Consider the following 18,616-nt stretch of genomic DNA (forward strand, 5'->3'; position numbering starts at 1 on the left):
TTAAAGATTTTATTTATTTGACAGAGAGAGATAGCCAGAGCAGGAACACAAGCAGGGAGAGTGGGAGAGGGAGAAGCAGGCTTCCCGCTGAGCAGGGAGCCCGATGCGGGGCTTGATCCCAGGACCCTGAGATCATGACCTGAGCTGAAGGCAGACGCTTAACGACTGAGCCACCCAGGCGCCCCTAAACAGACATTTTTAATACTTACATCATTTATGGTTGGGGTGCCTGGGTGGCTCAGTCGGTTAAGTGACCAGCTCTTGATTTTGGCTCAGGTCAGGATAACTCTCTCTCTCCAATAAATAAATACATCTTTAAGAGGAAAAAAAAAAAGAAGAAGAGAAAATGTATTGGCTTTCCTAGTACCATTATTCATACTTCTAAATTTTAATAACTGGAAATTGATAGGCCCTCAAAAAAGTAAATAGTAATAACGCTGCTGCCGCTTCTAACAATAATGATCAACTCTTTTTAAATAAAACACAAAACCTCTGAACTACCTCTGTTTCCAAGCTTTCTACCATGGGCTTAAAAGAACTGACATATAGGGGGAAAATGTTATATAATTCATGACTATATAAAATATTGTATAAAGTTACTTTTATCCCATGTACACTTATTTCAATAATTTTATCATTTGTGTAATCATTGCATATGAATTGCCTACTTTGAAGCTGTCGTTTTGCCCTTTACAGGTTAGGCGGTGGTGCAGAGGACAGACACAGACTCATGGAGCTGGCAAGCTAGAGGGTGAGCCAGGCAATAAAAAGATAACAGACAGACAAATACCTACTTGCAAGCTCAGAAAATGCAGACAAGGTGCTGCAACAAAAGGTAACAGGCCAAAATCGGCTTAGACAGGGTGGCCAGGAAAGGCTCCAGGGGGAGTTATCAGACTAGCTAGAGGTCTGAGGGACGTACAGGAGCCAACCATGCAAATAGGGAAGGAAATCCCAGGAAAGGATTTGTCTTGTGAAGATCCTCAAGTAAGAATGAGTTAATTTGAAGTGTTTAAAAAAATAAAATGTTATGTTATTAAATTAGAACATAACATATGGTTATGTATATATAATTATATATACACATAGTATGAAATATTAAGTATAATACAATTGACCAGGAGGTAAAATTCCTCCCCACTCCAAAATGCTAAACTTGCAAGAAGAATATAATTTTCCTTTTCCTTTGTCTATATTCTTATTGGATAGGCTAGATAATCATGTAGTTAGAAACAAAACAAACACAAGATCTCATTAATTTATCATTCATTTCACATGTTATCTGGCTATAGGGGAGTGGTGGTAGGGGGGAAAGCTGAGGGCCTTACTCTTCTTCTCCCTCACCGCAGGACCCAAGTGGAATAGAGAAGTTCCTCAGGCAAAAAGTGTGGCGCATTGCACTCTGTGGTACATTGCTCTTAAAACTTCCATGGAGAAGGACATATTTCACTTTTGCTCATTTTCTTTCTTTTCTCTTTCCTTCCTTTCCTTTCTTTCCTTTCCTCCTTTTTTTCTAAGATTTTAGGGTTTTTAAAAAGATTTTATTTATTTATTTATTTAGAGAGAGTGTGCGCGTGAGTGGGGGGAGGGAGAGAGAGAATCTCAAGAATCTCCAGCAGACTCTGTGCTGAGCTCGGAACTCAACATGAGGCTCAATCTCACAACCCTGAGATCATGACCTGAGCTGAAATCAAGAGTCTGATGCTTAACCAACTGAGTCACCCAGGCGCCCCTCTAAGATTTTATTTTTAAGTAATCTCTACACCCAACATGGGGCTTGAATTTACAACCCCAAGATCAAGAGTCACATGCTCCACTCACTGAGCCAGCCAGGTACCCCTTATTCACATTTTCTTGACCAACAAGGATAACATGGTCACAAGTAACTCCACGTGCCCTGAAGGAGAATAAGAAATGTATACTGAACAGCACTGATTAAGTCTGAATAATGGGAGAGGGAAGGAAGAAGGATGGGAGAGAAAAAGGGCAGGGGAGAGAATGATTATGATATTGTCATGAGAAAGCTCAAAATAAAGCAAATTAAACATTCAGTTCAAAACAAAACACTAGGTTTTTCCATTTAAGGGGAAATACATAGCTTTGAAATGGGATGAATAAACACAAATCTACAATCTTACATTATCAAATTCTCTAATTGTCAATATTTTAATTTCATTGTGAATTAGCTGATTTTCTTTTTAATTCTCCCTTCTTGAACTATACAATTTCAGAACTAAAACACCAGCAAGTAAAGACTGTTATCACCTGGATAATATACTGCGTTTCTTATTGACTTTCAATCTACTTCCACTATGTTCTTTTGAGGGAAGACAATGTCATACTCCTTGTGACTAGTTTGTAGTAATTAATTATCCAAATATTTTAAACATTTTGTTAACAATGACCAAATATTTTGCAATGTGTAACTATCTACCTTCAACAGAGTTTTATTCTCTTCCTTCAATATTCCATTCTTTTGCTTTGATCAGAACTGCTTAGGAATGGAAGAGGGTCACTGATTCTTTGGGAATGTTTGTAAAGTACGCCCTTTATGGCTCAGTCAGGACCTGCTGCATCCAGACCTGGCTGCCATGCTCTGCCAGGAGGTAAAGTCCCAAAAGTGGCTCTCAGTCCAGCTGCCCTTGTCTGGGACTCACTTTCTGTGCCTCCTATCACTGCTTTTTGCCCATCTCCTCAACTGTGATGTGACTACCATTTTACCCAAACATTCCTTAACGTATATACAAATATGTGTGTATATGTATGCCTGGATAATCCATGCAATTATAATTACAATTCATTTAGTTAACATATTCTAAATGAATTTAGAATAGAATAGAATATCTAATATTTTTTTGTTTTGATGGAAATGTGTTTTTCAAAAAACCTTTGTTGAATTTAATTGAATTGTGACTTTTGTTTTTCCTAAAGTAGAAATGCCTTTTTCTATTTTTGCGTGTGTGATTAAGTAATTTATTGTTTGTTATAGAAAACATAAGATCCTACTACCCAGTTACAACCACAGTAAATAAATTAATGTATCCAAGCTTCTAGACAATTTTCTATTTTATATATATATGTATATATATATATATATTTAATAAAGATAGTATTATACTATTCATACTGTTCTGTTGCTTTCTTTTATAATCTAAGACATATCACATGTGTAATTCAGGGGATTGAGATCAGTCAAATGATCTGTGACAAGTTGTTCTTTATCTCCTCTTCAAGAAAAAGTTTCCAGTACTAATTCCTGATGCATTCCAAAAGAAAAAAAAAAAACACACACACACACAAATTTATCACAAGAGCACAAGAAGCATTCTGATTCCTGTATGATAATGCAGCCATGTAAATCTTCCATTTTTCATGTTATGTCCAAATGACCACATATGCCAACAAAGAGAATAAGTAAAATCACTCAAAACTCAGGCCTATAGAATAACTAGGATACAAGGAACACAACACATTTAAAATTCTGTATTGGTATAGAAATAAATACCCAAATCTAACGGAGGCAGCTCCTGAGCCCACTTCAAGCACAGGCTGTGTACATGACAACAAAGAAGCATGAGCTTATAGATGTGGAACACAGATAAAACAACCCCAAAAAGAGAATGTCCAACCTTGAAATGAGGAAATATAAAAACAAATCTGAGATCTGGTGCATCAGAGTACTACCACTCACTGGGAAACCAAAAGGAAAGACATAAAGCGCCTAATACCAGAAGTAGTACTCTTGGGAAAGCCCCACTTCTGGCAAGAAAATGGTTGGAGGATAGGGGTTGATAGAAAATAAGGAAGCAAGAAATGTAAGTTAATAGCCGAAACAAACAAAAGAGTCACAAAACCAAAAGACATGATCATCTACTTCCCCAAGAGGAAAAAAAAAAGATTAATTAAAGAAAATATCACCACATCAAAAGAAGGAAGTACTCTTGAACTAAGAAATCCAATAAGCCACCAAATGTATGTTCTTTGTCTGTAATAAAATTCATTTCTGGTCTAAGAAAATCAAACACATTTAAATTTTTTTAAAAAGGTAATGTCAAACAACATTCATACAAGACTACTGTACAAGGAAAATAGAAAATGCACATGAAAACATTTCAGTTTACGTTCTCCTTAATGAAACTACAATAAAACAGAAGGAAACTGAATTAAATATCCTTAAACAAGAATTTACAGATTTTATTAAAACTTAAATCATATTTTATAAACTTCAAATTGGAAACAGACAAAAAATTATAAAGATATGAAGTGAGAATTGATAAACTCAGGAAGAAATGTATTTTTGAAATAAAAATCATCTTAGAAATAAAGACTAATTAAAGATGCTCAAGGGAGAACAGATTCAATAACAAAAAATGGATTATAAAGGACATTGAAAAAATGCAAGCATAGAACTATGTCAACAAAAACAAAACAAAATAAAGCAGAACATAATCAGAGAAAACATAATTAATATATAAAATAGATATAGGACATCTAACATAGAAATAATTTGATCCCCTGGGGGGGCAGGGATGGAATGTAATTAATATATAAAATTACAATCAAAGAAAAAATACTGGAAATAAAAAAAAGACCTGACTCCCATACTAAAAGGGCTTACTCTGTACCTGGGAAAACTAGTGAAAACAAATTCTAACAAAACTAGTATTTTTTAGACTTTAGACTTTAAAGGTAAAGAAAAATACTCTGGGCCTAGGATACACATACACACACACATAAACACACACTCGCCTATCTATCTTTCTCTATAGAAAAATAAACAGACAAGCAGATGAAGTTAAGTGTTTACAAAATGTTAGTAATCGATGAACCAAGGAGAAGGGTATATGGATGTCCACTGATGCTCTTTCAAATTCTCTGTAGGCCTAATTTTTTAAAAAATAAAAAAGAGAAAAATCACTAGTAACAAAAAAGAAAAAGGTAACGAACAATTTTTTACATAAATAATTTCCTACATAGTATCATTATTTTAATGGTTCTACAGAATTCTTCTAAGGATTGTTACACTGTTGTGTTTTTTTAACCAAGAACCCTTATTTGGCATTTAGGATTTTTTTCAGTTGCTGCAAATCGTTAAATTTTTTTAATGAGCCAAAATGAGACCAAAATACAAAAAAGTAATGAGACTGGGGCGCCTAGGTGGCTCAGTCGGTTAAGCATCTGACTCTTGATTTCAGCTCAGGTCATGATCTTGGGGTCAGGGGGTTGAGCTCTATGCTGGGCTCTGCACTGGGCGTGGAACCTACTTGGGATTCTCTCTCCCTCTCCCTGTGCCCCTCCCCCTACCGTGCATGCCACACATTCTCTAAATAAAATTTTTAAAAAATTTTAATTTTAAAAAAAGGAAGTACTGAGACTGGCTTTTAAAGCAATTCCAGGGGCACCTGGGTGGCTCAGTCGTTAAGAGTCTGCCTTCGGCCCAGGTCACGATCACAGGGTCCTGGGATGGAGACCCGCATCCAGCTCTTTGCTCTGCAGGAAGCCTGCTTCTTCCTCCCCCACTCCCCCTGCTTGTGTTCCCTCTCTCGCTGTGTCTCTCTCTGTCAAATAAATAAATAAAATCTTTAAAAAATAAAAAAAAAAAATTCCAGAAAAGATAACCTAAAAACTGTTTTAATAATGCCAACATGAATAAACTGAATATGATCACCTTGAAAGAGAAATGATATTTGCTATATAAATTTCCTAGTTTGTTTAAAAAAATAAGAAAAAATAAGGAAGAAAAAGAACAAAAAAAGGAAAAAAGAAAAGAGAAAACATACTACTTTATAGTCACGCTCAAAAAAGAAAAAAAATGGTAGAGCTATGGACATATCTGCAAAGATACCACCACTTCCTCTTGGCTTCTTTTTTCTTTCTTTCTTTCTTTTTTTTTCCTACACAAATAGTTCAATGTGGGTAGTTGACTGATTGAGCGATTGACTCAACACTTATGGAAAATCTACCATAGAAATCAGTGATTTGAGGAACATATGATCCCTTCTTCATACAGTGTACATTTTTTAGGGGACAAGTATGTACCTACCAGCTATAACATAGGTAGCAGAGGCATGTACCTAAGGTCTGTAAGACAGTTAATGCAGGCATGTACATAATAGCTATTAAATAGGTAAAATGTGATATATGACATAATAGCAGCCGAGAAAGTGCTGTGCAACATAATACAGAGAAGACAGTGATTGCCCCAAACACTGCAGAGAATGCTAAAGAACAGTGATAGGAAGAGTTTCATAGATGAGGTAAGCCCGTGGGCATGTTCGAAGAGAGAGAAGGACTTTCCCAGAGTATTATGGAAAAGTCTTACAGTCAGAAAAATAAAAAAAATAAAAAATAATAAAATAAAGGTTCATAGGCCTTTGAGAATTCGTGGGTGAATGCAGGACACCATGTATGGTAGCAAACGTCCATGACCTCATTGTAAAAAATATTTATTAAGCATCCATGATGATGAGCCTTGACTGACATGCTCAGGATTTCAAAATGTGTCCTTAGGAGACACGGAGCATTGAAGGCTTTGAAGCAGCATGTAATGGTAATGTGATGGTCATGCAGTGGTTACACGGAAGATAAGGACCTGGTCTCAGTTCAACATCAGATGTCATACCCTGCCTTGATTTTGTACACTTGAGACACTCGGCCAGTATATCTCTCACACTTGTGGCAACAGGGTTACTGCTTTAAAAACTCATTCCTGATCAAAAGTTGTAACTTTTCTTTTACTTGAGACAATTATCCCTAATGGACACCCAGGTTTTTCCAGAGCAGTCAGATGGTTGCCACACTATACCAATGATAGAAGAATCAGCCCAAAGCTCTGTCACACTAAATATACAAATGAACGATGAATAAATAAATCGTTTCCTAAATAGCCAGGTGTTGGTATAGTGCAGATTATCTATCACAGAGATAGATAAATGACTCGGTTATTCATTTTTTTTCCTTCTGCATGTTTGGATGTAAAATCAGTTCAATTCAAAGGTTTCTTCAGGCTTCTAAAACATTCTTGATAAGCCTGGCAAAGACACTCACTTTGTCTCATACTTCTTTGCCCCTTTCACTCACAGGGATGAAGACAGTGCACTACATCAATAATCATGACTTTACTGGAAGTAAATGTGATTTTCTGGGTCTTCTGGAAAGTATTATACATTTAGTCGCTGTGTTCACATGATTTAAATTTGAAACCAACCTTTGAATGAATATCCTTTGGCTGAATTGCTTTTAGTTTAGGCCTCATTTGATTTAGGCAGAAAAAGAAAAATCATGTACTAAAAGAGCCAAATTTCCTGCACACAAAAGTAGAGATGTTACACTATTCCTCCCAAGAATTAAGTGCTAAGGTGCAACATGGGTCAAGACTGTGGACAGTTGGGTTATAGTCTCAATTCTGTCACATTCATTCATTCATTCACTCATTCATTCACTAAATATTGAGCTTCCTATGTGGCAACAAGCACTGTCCTAGGTGTTGAAAAAAAAAAGATGACATTGACCTTGGGAAAAGAATAAAACTGATTTGGATTCATCCTTCACAAAAAAAAAAAAAAAAAAAAAAAATTCTATGTCTGACTATCTGCAGTCATAAACTTAAAATAATTTGAGGAACCACGTAAGAGAATGTGTGGAACAAGGATGAGATATGGTAATGGTGGTGAGGGGCCATTGTGTATGGACAATCTACGCCCCACCTAAACGGTTCCATTTTTCATTTTTCAAAATAAAATATATTGGAGAGAAACCACATTGTGGACCCTATTTGGAGGGCCTCCAGTCTCCTACCCTTGAACTATATGATTTCTAGGACATTCTCTAGTCCTCACATCCCTTTTACACTTTAAAATGAATAAGTGAGTAAATGCACAAATAAATCAATTTCTTTAGAGCTTGATTCCTATTCAGTTTTCTATATCCCCTTAGTCAAATTCAAATTTTGGCAGGAGTACATTCTTCTGAAAGTTTGTTCTATAGGAATAAAAAGCAAACCTGGAGAAACTATGAAAGTGGAAAGGAAAAGGCACCAAAGATACCCCACTTTGCAGTTTGGGTTTAGGCTGACCCCACCCTATCACTTTCACACTTAGCCTAAACCCAGAAGTACCTTTTTGGTCATACTAAGATCTACAATTTAGATTTGGTGCTAAAGAAGACACACTTTATAGCCTGTAACTTACTAAGTACAGTGCCTGGCACGCGGTAAGTGCTCAGTAAATAAGACGTGAGTAGCCACATAGCAACATACGTAAGGGCCTTGCCTTGTAATTCAGAATTTGGTTGGAGACCAGGTTCCACTTTTTACTAGATGGATGGCCTTGAACAAAGCATTCAGTCTCCGTAAGTCTCCATCCCCTCAGAGTACCTCCATATGGGGTTGCTACGAAAGGCAACAGGATGCATCACGGATCCAGCACAACACCTGGCACTTAGCAAGAACTGAAGAAACACTGGCCATTTTGTCAGCATTCATGAAGGCACTGCTCGTTTTTTAAAAATACTCATTTATCTTTTTGGAAATTGATAAAATGGGAGCACTTTACTCAAAACATTATAAAAATTAGTCTAAAAGAAAGAAGACATATATCACTTGTAAAAATTATTACACATTGAATGGCTCTATGAAGAGTTAAATCAATGTTTTATCTTTCATAAGCCTAGTGAAAACCAAATGGCACAAGGATCAATATGAAACTTAAAAAAAAAATTTTTTTTTTCAGACAGAAAATCTACGTCTATAGTCAGGCACATTTTACACATCAGTGAAAGTTCCAATCAATATTTCTGAAACTTGTTGGCTGGCATAGATTTTCTTTGTAGTAGGAAAATTGTATCCAGTTAAACTGTGAAATGTTTAAACAAGGGGACAGAAGTTGTGCTGGCATAAAAGCAGATAATATTTTAAAACTTTGTAACCAGCCAAAGTCCTTAATCTTTTTTAAAAAAAATTATTTTATTTATTTATTTATTTATTTTAGAGAGAGTACACACACACACACACACACACACACATACACACACACACACGTATGCATGCGAGTGGTGGGGAGGGGCAGAAGTGGAGGGAGAGGGAGAGAGAGAATCTGGAGCAGACTGTGTGCTGAATTATGAGCCTGCCATGGGGGCTCGACCTCAGAACCCTGAGATCAAGACCTGAGCCGAAACCAAGAGTTGGAAGCTCAACCGACTGAGCCACCCAGGTGCCCCACAAAGTCCTTAATCTTTGGTTTTATCTGAATCTAGGGAAATGAATTTGGTTATTTTAAATCCTATTTGAGTGTATTCAGCATTCACATTCTATTCATTTCCTTGAAATCAAAAAAGAATATTTTATGTTTATGTGTGTAAAGGCTTATTAATCAACAAATAAGCATTGTACCATCGTTAATTTATTATAAACACTATTTAAAACATGAATTCTGTTTTTGCACATTGTTCTTTCATTATTTACTTATGTATTTTAAAGCCTGGTTAAAACAAAGCAAGATGGTAGTGTAGTCCTTGGAGCTGAAGCTTTTTACGATGACACTAAGGAGCCACTCACCCTCTCCTCCACTCACATCCACACCAAACATTTCTGTGCCTCAAAGCAATTTCTTACACGAGTAGCATCTCCTCAACAAACTATTTACCTGAACCTTAAAACTAAACACTGACAGTAAAAATAATCCCACAACTTTAAAAAAGGAAAATCTGAGAGGTGCCATAATGTTAAGGGGATATCTCATCTCACCTTGGAATTTATGTAATTTTATTCTGAGATGTCTCTTTTCAAAGCAGAATGCATTTCTCCTTTGGCAATATTCTAAGCAAATGACTTTATTTCAATTATATAAACCATAAATAAACAGAAATAAAAGAGATTAATGAGCACCGGTACAACTGAGTGACAGTCGTTAACTACAATTTTCCTTTATTGGAAAACCTCTCTCGGACTTTTGTTCCATTAAGACTATATCCTAATTATCTCAGTTTCATTCTGCCATTAATAACCTTATTTTCTTGGAAATAGTACTGATGGATGAGTTTTAAATCGTACTTTCACAAGTAAGGCAGAGTCCAATCAAGAAAAGGATTCCCCTATAGTTTGTGGGAATACATGTAGAATGATCGCATTTCCTAAATGGTCTTGCAAATCAGACTTCAGCCAAATGTAGTACTCCATTATAAGGGACAGGGGAAAAAATTGAATGTTGGAGTTCAAATTCATATAATAATTAGAAGGGACATTTATTTCAAAATGTGGAGAACTTGACAGTAAGAAAATGACAGAAATTCAGCTCCACAGTGAATTATAAATGTCAAATTACTGGTATGCATGTAAAAAAGTATGTAGCTATTAGAAACCAGACTCTGCATTCATGTGCAGTGCTTCTGCCTTTATCATCTTCTTATATTCCTCTAAGGTGTTCTGTCATTCACTGTCAAATTTCCAGTGTAAGATTATAAGACATATGTCAGATCAGTGTCCAAAGCTTTCCAGGTTCTGGACACACCAATGCAGCCCCATATTTTACACAATATTAAGTATATTAAATGGGAAAAGCTGCTCAGTTATTAGAAGTCAGTTACAGAGTGTACTCTAGCATGTGATATCATCTACTCTGAGGAATGCAAAGTGCAGGGGAGGGAGAAGCAGCGTGATTCTATATTGTGTGTGGACTCATGATGCTGTCAGAGTGTCAGCAGGATGAACAATGAAAAGGATGTTAACTAAATTTTGATGTGCAAGAACATGTGTTTAATTTGCAAGATGCTTTGTTTAATTAAAAGGTAAATACCATTTACAATTCCTCTTGCAGACAAATTTAGAGCAGCAACAACACCTACAGAGTGTTCAAATTGCCAGCAGAATTTCTTGGATGCATTTGATCAATTAAAAGGGTACACATTTGGGGAAAAATAATTATTTTTTCCATTTGTTTTCAAATAGAAATGGCTTTATTTTCTATAAACAGATTATTCCTAGAGTTTAATGCCTAGCTAAGTATGGATTTTGAGAACAATAATATTATATACCTAGTGCAGAGAAAATAAACCTGAGGGCCAGAAGTTCCTCTTGTCATTCAACCTCCACTTCAAAAGAGATTTTTTTCACTTCCTCCCTTCCTTCCCTTTACTTCCCTTCCTCCCTTCCTTCCCTTTACTTCCCTTCCTTCCTTCCTTCCTTCCCTCCCTCCCTCCCTCCTTCCTTCCTTCCTTCCTTCCTTCTTCCCTCTTTTTGGTCTTGCTGGGTTTTCCTTCTGCAGAGAGAAGGCTCTAAAAGCTGTATGGTTCTCAAAGGGCCCTCCTACCCCTCCAGAAAGATAACCTTAATCAAGTCATTTGGGAGCTCCAACATAATTTTTCCACAAGCTCACTTGGATCTTAAAGCAGATCAAAAAGATTTCAGGTCTCATGTTCTCCTTTATTTAAGATTTACTATTTTTTTCAGTGATCATGGATGGGAATACGCTATTGCTTCTTCAGCTGGCCTGCAGTCAGAAAAAAAATCGAACGAGATTCAGATTTCTTTACTTATAACTTCTAATCTCAGTAATACAGGTAGTAAAGATAACGATCCGACCATTTTTCTACAATGCAACACTTGGTGTGGTTGTACTTTGGTTTCAGTTATACTTGGAGGCAGGAAATAGATCAGTGACTCTCCTGAGGATCCAACTTAATCATATCCTTGGTTGATACTGTTAAAAAACAAAGTAAATTTGAAGATCTACTTGGCTTCATTCAACAATTCCTGAAATGGACAGAATCCCATCTAGCAAGCAGAAAGGGAGTTATACAAAATGGAAGGCTTTATAGACAGAAGGGAACATGGGGGAAAGAAAAGAAAAGACAAGACAAGACAAGACAAGAAAAGAAAAGAAAAGAAAAGAAAAAAGGAAAGAAAAGGAAAGGAAAGAAAAGGAAAGAAAAAAAAGAAAAGGAAAGGAAAAAAAAATCTAGCAAAGAGTGGACTGTTTCAAGCAAGGTACCCTTCTGATGGAAGGGGTCTGTCAGACAGATCACCTCACTGGCTCTGACCAGGTAATTCCAGACAAGTGTTTAAAAGTTACATTCTTGGGAGGGGATGGAATTGCAATTAGGATAGGTATTAAGTCTTGGTTTGCTGACTTAGAGCTTAGTACAAGTGACTCCATTGTGGGCCTGCTGTCTTTTTTTTTAACATTACCAACACGTGACATCCAGGCAACATGAAAGAGAAATTCTGCAAGAGTTCCTCAACAGTTCACAGTACAGTGAATTGGATTTGGGAGACCCCAGTCATGGAACAGCCATCCACTGGTTCATGTCTGCCAGTCTGGCCCATCATGTGACTAACATATAGAAGACCAAAATGTGAAACAGCCAACTATTATATTACATTATTAATATACTATAGCATTATACTATATTATTAACTATATCGTAACTGATATATTGTTGCTTTATTGGAACTCAGAGCAAAATACAAACTAAATTGAAAGGAAAGAGCACAAAAGAAACTTCAGTGGGTAAATGTACTTTTTCCCCCTTTCATTATCAGACAAAACACTCCTCTCCCTGCTCTGTTCCCTACCCCTTAATTAACTAAAAATGTCATTCTGTATATCTGCCAAAAGGGAACTTCATTTCATTTCTGAGTCAAATATAGTATAACCTTGTAAAAAAAAAATGCCCCTCACTAGTCATGTATGTGAATATAAGACAACTGGCCTTTGGTCCTCATTGTTCAAATTTTGACAAGGTAAAATTCAGGTCGGGGAGGCAGCAAGGGAGGGATTTTAGGAAGCTGCTGTACCCTAATCACTTGGTAAATTTTTCTTCTCAATGTCCAGGGTATGTTTTGTTTGTAAAGGCCAGTTCTGTGTTTTCTGAAAAATACTGTTGTTGATGAATCTCACGAGAGTGCAAGGACTCTAGAGGATTGAACTTTTTATACCTTTCCCTTCCCAATTGTTCCATAGTGGGGAGGAGGGAACTATTATATATCATATTCTAGAAGGGGAAAGTTGAGTTAATCACAAAAACCAATTATAATAGACCCTGAGGCTTCTGCCTTAAACTCTCGCGCTACTGCTCTCCTGGCCTTTTGGTTCATCTGCCAGGACAATCTAATATACATTTGAAAATGTGTCATTTTTAAAAACATCTTGTTGAATAATTTCCTCTTTGATCTCTTTATTATTTATCCCAGCTCCTGCTTGAGTCTATGTCTTCTCACAGGTACATAACCCCAAATCACGAAAAGACTCTGGGACAGAGTTATCCTTGATCCATCAATGGATCACCCAAGAGGACCCTGCTTACCTGGTTAAGGTCTGCTATGTTCATATACTAATTTACCATCAATGAGTTCACTATTTAGCATTAAGGGTTCCCCCAAATTCTTTTAACAGGAAATGTGGAAGAATACCAGCCTGTTTTTGGCTGTCTTATATAGTACAACATATTAAGGGTAGTTTTTAAGAAAAATATCTTTACAAAATGTCTTTATAACCATTTTAAGACCAGATTTTGTTCACCACTAGATTATATAAATTTCAAAAAATTAAGGCCTTTTCCTGGATTGTTTTTCTTTTCCCTTTATTGAAGTCCTAATGCCTAGGACAGTTGCCAAGTTCACGGCAATAACTAGTTTGTCGAATGAGTGCCTGAATCTCTGACAACCAAATAAAGAAGGAACATGGTCTTACAGTTTAAATACAGAAAGTCTGGGTTCCAGTTCTCATTCTCCCACTAACTAGATGAGTGACCTTGAGAATTCTGTATTACCTCTTAAGACATCAATTTATCCATCAGTAAAATAAAAGGATTAGACCAGGCAATTTCAAAAAGCCCTTCAAGTCTAAAAATCTGTGAAAATACAAATTCACACAGACCAGCAAGCTTCATTATATAACATAATAGTTCCAAACTGGTATTGATACTAAGAGTTTTAATGAGAGGTGGGAGGGAGAAAATTCCCAACTTGACATTAACAATCATATTCAACTAAATTAAACCTTGGGAAAAATCACAGATCCCCAACATGACAGGAGGCCATGTGGCCAAATAATCTGCACACAAACGACTGAGAAAGCTGAGGCATACGGGCTGCAGGCCAATCAGTGACTTACGGCAGTTCATCTGGCTTTTGCTGATACTTGGAGCCCAACTGAAAATGGAGGAACCTTAAGACCATTTCACGAAGCACGTTCTGTACCTGAGCTACCTTTACAACACAGAGCAAATCAATTCTACACAGTATACTTCAGTGCATTGTAAGTACATGTTAAAATGCGGTTGCCAGTCAAAAATCTCTTGCCAATTAATATTGTATAATTTTTTGCCCATTAAAGTGGTCACTCCAGAGAGTTGTTTTGACATTTTTACTGCACCATTCACAGAGCAAAGAAGAAATATATGAATGGAGATGAAAAGCACCAAAACCTTACGAGTGTTAAAGTCTTTCATGAACAAAAGCTAGCAGAAATGTAATGTGGAATGACTTTCCTAAGGTAGGGTAGGATAGGTCTTGGGGGTGGAGAACACTAAAATTGTACTGAGACAGGCCTTTCAGATATCTTTTTAACTGCTTTTCAAGTAAAGCTGATGTAGTTATTTTAGTCTTTTGCCATTTTTATGTCATTTAATTCACCACTGAGAATAGCACTATTTCAACATTTGCATCCTTTCAGTATAAAAAGGTATTCACAATTAACGTGAAAGAAAGCTTCCTCACTGAGAAATATGGGCTCTGAGCTGTTAATGATTTACTGTTTAGCATTACAGAAAACAAAACAAAACAAAACAAAAAAACAAGAATCTTTCTGTGTTTGGGCAGGGTAGTTAAGCAGAATGAATACAGGAGCTGGAATCAGAAAAATCTGGTTTTAAGACCTGGCTATGCACCTCAGTATGGTACCTCAGTCAATTCATTCTCTCAGTTTTCTCATCTGTGAAATGGGGATAGGGAAGGCATTTTTTTTTCAGAACAAATACTTCCCGTTTACCAAATGTCCTCTTTTCAGAAAAGATGATCTTTTCTGTTTGCTATGAAAGACTAAAACGCAAACCAAAAATATTAGTTTATTACCAGCCTGAATTCAATACAATGAACATGATCTCTCAAGATAATTCTTCTACTGCCTGAGTTCAGATCCTTACTCTCCTGGTTACCACCTGTTGTCACTTTGGTCAAGTAAATAAACCTTCTCAGCCTTACTTTCCTGTTCTGTAAAATGAGAAACTTATATTATTACATTATCCATAGGACTGCAGTGAGAATTCATTGAGATAATGAGGGTTGAAGTCTGGAGTACATACGAGTTTTTATTATTATAGCTGCTATTGTTATCTTTGGAAGAGTTCTAACTCTAAGACCAGCTCAGATCTCCTGGATTAGTGGATATAAAAGAGAGATATCCGCTCTCGCTCCGTAACAGCCTCATTCCCTTCCTTTCAGGAATTAGGAGGTCAAATATTGCCATCCATCTGAATATAATGAATAAGAAAACAGACATCATTTTAAAAGACTCTCCTAGATTTTAACTACTATAAACTAATCTCAGGGACAGTCAAAAGCCTTTAGTTTCTTTCTCCAGACTGAGTGTGTGAAAAAAAAATAGAAGCAAATAGTACTGACCCTTTACTGGACCTATAGTTATTATACCCCTAAACTTATAAAATAATCTTTTTTAGCTATGCTCCTTCTCCAAAGACAGTAAACATCCAGAGGCAACAGACGTTACTGAAAGTCACAATAAGATATTATGCCCATCTCTAACTCAAGGTTGCCTGAATAGAATGAAACATTGTGATTTCTAATAACCTTTACCTAAGCACAGAAAAACCTGCCACTCAAGCACATAGCCTATTTGAAGGTTAAACTAATTTCAAAAAGCCATACAGAACTAACTCATAAATTGTCTAAATAAATAAAACAATCTCTTCCCCCGTTGTCTGGTGAAGAACGGGAGCAGGACACAAGGAAACCCACCAGAAACGGCTGTATCTCTCTCTTCCTTCTCTGTAGGAGGATGAAAACTTTTCTGGCCATGCTAGAACTTGAGACTGAAAGTAGGACTCACGTCCAGGTATGAGAGGGATGATTAAACTAAGGGGCATTTTCCTTCCTCTTCTCTCCCCTTTGCAATCCACGGAGTTATTGCTGTTGCCTACAACCTGAAATATGGGTAAACATTTCCTCCAACAGCTAATGAAATGCTTCCAGAAACATGCACATCAGTAGCCCTCTTCCGGACTGGTAAGTGTGGGTTTGCTTCAGTGGTGTGTGTGTGTGTGAGTGTGTGTGTGTGTGTGTGTGAGAGAGAGAGAGAGAAAGAGAGAGAGAGAGAGTATGTATGTTTGATCCTCATGCTTGCAAAACGTGCTTTCAAAAGCAGCCATGATTTCGTTTCTGGGGGGTGGCCCCTTTGTCTCCCCCAGACCTCAGCCCAGAGGACCAGACGAGGGTCAGAGAGGGGTTGTGGGAAAGGCTGGACTCACACTTACCTCTGAGCAGTCCACAGGTGAGAGTGGCTTTTGGCGCTTTGTTTTGTTTTGTTTTCGGTTTCTTTGGACACGCCCCAGCGCTGGGGGCGCGGGAGGGTCGCGGTGGGTCAGGGCGGGGCCGCGGCCGCCGGGCGGAAGAAACCTGGAGCGGGGTCGCCGTGCCTGCCGCGTCTGGCCAGCAGGGGGCTCCTTCGCTCTGCCTAAAACCGCGCTTCTGCCGGCTTGGCGGGCTCAGCCCGCAGGGCCCGCGACCTGGGGAGGGTGGTGGATCTGGAGAGGGGAGGAAGGCGAGGGCTCGAGCGAGACCAGCTGGGGTGAGCCACACAGTGGGTTTCCCCGAAAGCTCGCGGAGCCTTCTTGGAGCTGCTTAGGACTTGACAAATCCTGGAGAAGTCGAGGGTTTTCAGGAACGGGGTCCGAGCCACCGCCTTACTCCGGCTCCCGAGTCCCGCGGTGCCGTCTGCCTCCGGCCTTGGCCCAGGTCCCCTTTGGCCCCGGGCAGCCTTCCTCGCGAGAGTGTTAGGGGGCGAGCCGAGGTCGCTGGAGGACCCGAGAGAGAGCGGGGCGCGAGAAGGGCGGCGACTCCCCACGCCCTCTACCCCGCGCCGACCGCACCTAGCGCTTCTGGGGCTGCAAAGCGCGGGCCGGCTTGGCCAAGAGAGGCAACGTTTTCTCTACGGTCGTCCTGAACCACACCTTCGATCTGAGGTCCAGGGTGGAGGTTGAGTTTTCGCTCCCTCGCTCTCCCTGGGGAGGGAGGCCGGGTCCGAGCCAGCGCAGGCGGGAGGCAGCTGCTGAAACTAAAGTCGATGTGGCTAAACGGAGCCCTGGCTCCGCTTCGGGGCGTCCGAGGAAAGTGAGCCGAGCTCGGGCCCGGGGCGGCTGGCCTTGCTCCGCGATGGCGCACCGGGCCTGGCGACTTGCGCGCTTCACCTCACCGAACGACAGTTTAGCCTCGAGGCCCGCCCGCGAGAACTGGCCTCTGGCGGGCTTCGGGACCCTCTCTCAAAATAACGCGAGCACTGGGACCTGCCTTTAGCTTGCCTCCTTCTAGATCAGGAAGATACTGTATCTTTCTAAAGGGTCCCTCAGATCTAAGTTGTTTTGATCTGCAGTAGTAATGATGGCCTCCAATTTGTATAAAGTTACTCTCTCCCCAAATCCCCCCACACCCACACACCGCACTCCACCACCGCCCCCACCACTCCCACTCCATTTGCATTTGAAAACCTCTGGAAACAAGCGCTTTCAAGATGAACACACACACACACACACACACACACACACGAAAGCAAGCAAGCAAGCGCGTGCCCGCCAAGTGGAAACTGAGTTGAGTCATAGGATGCATATGAATAAGATTGCCTGGTCTTTCGCTTCTGAGGACAAAAAATGTCTAATAACTCAGGATTTCGGCAATAACAGAACATTACAAGGTACCTAGAAGCCTGTTCGGATCCTTTAGAGGCAATTAGAACAATAGTGGCGATAGTAAGAGGAAGGGAATTGTGTTTTTCAGGGCACCTGCAGGCAATCTGCTGTTTAGTACACGGGGAGAACTCAAAAAAAAAAAAAAAAAGTTCCCCTTGATTCAGACCCACAGGTCAAACAACACCATCTCTCGTTTCTGGACGCTAATTAAAAGCAACTCTGTCAATAAGCATTTGATAGGTATTTGAATCAAAATAGTTGAAATGTTCTGGCTCAATAGCAATGTGCTTCCCTCTATATATAGTCATATGTAATCATATATATAATATATAATTTTGAAAGAGAGATGAATTTTATTTTCTTTTAAAATGTACATTCAATGACAACTAGAAAGGTCAGCTGCAGGCAACCAATCGCTACTCTGGCTACAACAAGTTGTGCAATTAATAGTCCAACAGCCTAGTCCAAAGCTTCTCTTTGCTTGGAGCAAGAGTGTTAATGAACTGTAGAGGCAAAGATCTTAATTTATAGATGTAATGTCTTTTTGAAATTTAACAAGGTTTAAAAATGTAATAAAACAAGGATAGGCAATCAGGTTTTCGTTGATTGATTGGTTAGTTGGTTTTGTTTTTAGATTTGTTTAAAATATGATATAGTCATCCCCAGTTCCTATCCCATGTTTCTATTCTGGAGGATCTGGGAA

General features: G+C 38.6%; 1 protein-coding gene across 1 annotated transcript in view; it reads right to left on the reverse strand.

Moving 5' to 3' along the window:
- The window catches only part of SNX7 (sorting nexin 7), a 675,036-nt gene extending 657,435 nt beyond the window's left edge, over positions 1 to 17,601 (reverse strand). The window contains exon 1 of the mRNA XM_032422992.1: positions 16,486 to 17,601. The gene's annotated coding sequence lies outside the window, so the exon portion shown is untranslated. The remainder of the gene's footprint in view (positions 1 to 16,485) is intronic.
- Positions 17,602 to 18,616: the final 1,015 nt, after the last annotated feature.

Source organism: Phoca vitulina, unplaced genomic scaffold (genome assembly GCF_004348235.1).
Source record: "Phoca vitulina isolate PV1807 unplaced genomic scaffold, GSC_HSeal_1.0 scaffold2, whole genome shotgun sequence".
Lineage (NCBI taxonomy): Eukaryota > Metazoa > Chordata > Mammalia > Carnivora > Phocidae > Phoca > Phoca vitulina.